We start from the raw sequence: 3,514 nt of genomic DNA on the forward strand, positions 1-3,514 counted from the left end.
AACATTAAAACAAGTACTCAAGTATTTATGAAGTACACTAGATTATATGCTTGTGTATTTTGGAGGGAAGACCATACTCCTATTAGTTATACAAATTCTGAATTCCAAACGTTAGGATTTGAGAAAATCAACATCAAACTGTGTCTTATATCTTAGACGACAGATCAATAGTGTGGAGAAATGCCAAGCACAATTGCACTGCTAATTTCACTATGGAGGCGAATATGTGACTACTTTCGAGGCAATAAAAAGAAGTAATATGGCTTCAGAAGTTCCTTATGGATCTTGAAACCGGTCTTGGTAAGGGAAATCTATCATATTGTATTGTGACAATAATGTTACAATAGCTAAAACCAAGAAACCTGAAACCATAAGAGAACAAAACACAAGATAGAAAGTATGACATCACAAGTGAGGTAGTAGAAGATGAAATACTGGATATAATCAAAGTCACATTAGAAGATAACCTTACGGATTCTTTACCAAAACCGTGGTGGTTATGAGTTTGAAAACAGTAAAGGTATGAGAATACGAAATATATCTTTACTTCCAGAGCATGAATATTGCAGTTCTAGTACGCCTAAGTATAATTATACTTTTCAAAAATTAGTTAATAAAAATATTCATCATCATTAATCTTTTAATATTGCCCCTACGGTCTTGTGCAGCAAAACAAAATAAAAAATATTAACCCATTAATTCTAATTTTAATAATACTAGACGTACTACGTGAACGAATCGTAATATGAAAAGACAACTTATGTTACTAGATAATTTAAACCCACTCTTGACAATAAAACTTAATTGACATATATACTATTTATTTAATTAATTTTGAATGATTTGACATTTTATTGTAATATTATTTTATATGTGAAAAATTAATTTGAGTGTGGGCTACAAGGAAGATTTACATGAGAACTCGAGTGGAGCCACCAATATCCTAAATTTAAGACTATATTAAAAATTTTAAAGGGAAATTAAAATCCATATATTTATTTTAGGGTTATTAGCATATATATAATAATACTAAAGGAGGCGTTTTGCAACCACCCAAACCATTTTCCTTTTTTTTATTATTTATTTAGTAAATTTTCTTTGTGTTATTTTATATCTTTATCCTTCAAGTACCTAGTTAACTTTGATCTAATTTAAGTCAATATTTAATTAATGTTTGGATTGTGAAACTTCGAATTCACATTTATTATTTCATATTGTTATTGTGGTTAGCTATGTTTAGGAGATAAATCATTGTTTAGCTTCAAATCGAGAAAGTTTTTTTTGTGGATAGGGTTAGCTGTTGGTTGTTCACGTAATAATTAAGAAATGTACGAATATAGCATCAAAGTTTGAAACTAAAATAAAAAATAATAATAAGTAAATAATAATATTATAACAAAATAATGAATTAATCTAAAATTTAAAATCATAAAAAAAACATATAAGTAATAAATAATAATGGGAAAACCAAAATATCTTTAAACTTGTTACATAAATATAAATAGAAATATATAAAAATATCATAATAATAGTAATAATAATATTATAATTAATTAAAAAATAACAAGTTTAAAGGACTAAATCGAACTAAAATACGAAATTTGGGGCGGATTCGAAATAAAAAAAAAGGAGGGATTGATTGAATGCGCGAATAACATAGAGGGTCTGGAAGGGAAATTTCGCTTCTCCTCTAAACGGCGTCCTTCAAATAGGACTAAATTGATATTAGAAATAAACTAAAGGGACAAATTTAAAAATATGAAAAAACTGATTGAGAAAACATTAAAAGCGGAGGGGCTAGAAGTGAAATTTTCCCCTCCGTGAAAGCACGCGGATCCTGGAGCAGGCTGGTCGGGTTCGGGTCGGATAACATCAAAACGACGCCGTTTTGGTGCCTGAAGCTCAGGCCCAAAACGACGTCGATTAAGAAGCCTATTTAAGGTAAAAATCTGAAAAAAAATCATTTTAACCAGCTTTAAAAAAAAACATCCTTCCCTTTTTCTCTCAAGGCCCTCTACCTCCGGCCTGGATTTCGGCCGTGGCTTTAAAAAATTTTTTTTATTTTGTTTTTGTTTTTGTTGCTATATACTGATATATATATATTAAAAGAAACAAAGTAAAAAAATCTAAATAAAAACACTAAAAAGAGGGTTTTTAAAAAACCTTGCTTTCAGGATTTTCTTTTCTGATCTCTTACTTTTTTTGCTTGAATCTCTTCTTTTATTCCCTCCCCCCCAAAAAAAGAAAAGGGATCCCCTCTTACAATGTTTGAATGGCCTTATAGGTAGAGCCATTTTACAATTTTTTTTATTATTTGCTTGCTGTCGTTTCTCTCTGATTTTGCAGGTGCAAGTGGGTGGAGTTGATGCGGCGCTACAGGCGACGGTGGTGACAGGCGGTCAGGGGTAGGTGCGGCAGTGGCATGGGCAGTGGTGGCTAAAGGCAGTAGGCTAGGGTTCAGTTTCTGAACCCTAGTTGACTATTGGAAATTTGGGTTGGTCTAATTTGTTAGTGGGCTTATTGGGCCGATTACATTGGCTGTTTGGGTTAGTCTAGGTGGTTGGTATTTGGGCTTGTAAGGGTTATTGGTATGGTAGGTTTGGGTTTGTGGTCCTCGGGTAAATTTGGGCTTACATGGTGGATTCGATATCTATCAACCTTTAGTCTGATAAAAATGAGTAAATTAATTAAAAGTCTAATATGTCATCTATCAAGTCTAATTGAGAGGATCATTTTCTCCAGTATCGGAGTGGGTGACTCCAAGAAAATAGAGATATATATATATATGTGACTAACTACATTGAAAACATATAGGATAAGATCTAAGTAGAATAGATCCTAAATTTATTTATGAATTTATTCACTAATGACGCTTATAGTGTGACATGTCTTAATCTTGAGTGAATTATGAATTTTGTATGTGTGATTCATATACTTTGATATAAATGAAAATTTTTATTTTAAATAAATAAAAAATTAAAGCTAATAGATTAAATATATAACTTATGTAGTATGTAGTATCATTCGATAACAGGTGAATGGCTAAAGAAAACTCTATAACATGTTGAACATTATAATTACTTAAATACGTCCAGCAGATTCAAAACTAAAAAGGTTTAAAATTAAAGCAAGTAAACGGCTAAAGGAAACTCCACCACTAGCATTTGATGCAGCATATATTCACTATACTCAACTTTCAAAAATTTTAGTTCTGCCATTTAAGGCTCTGCAGCAGCACCTGGCATGTAATACATACTAATAGTATATCAAAAGCAACTCCATTGGTGAGGTCAGTTCACCGGCCAGATTTTTACAGGTTAGGTGCTGGTGCAAAGCCTTTAATTGTTGAAGGGTAAATTACATCAACTGTCACTTAATTTTAGGCTAGTTAACAAAGCATTCATTCAAGTTTTAATTCAGTCACTTAATTTTGAAATATATCAAAACAATTACAACTAACTATTTTAGATGTAACGAAGCTACCATTTTCCGTTACAGACTTAATAGAAATGCC

Source organism: Gossypium hirsutum, chromosome D10 (genome assembly GCF_007990345.1).
Source record: "Gossypium hirsutum isolate 1008001.06 chromosome D10, Gossypium_hirsutum_v2.1, whole genome shotgun sequence".
Classification (NCBI taxonomy): Eukaryota; Viridiplantae; Streptophyta; class Magnoliopsida; order Malvales; family Malvaceae; genus Gossypium; species Gossypium hirsutum.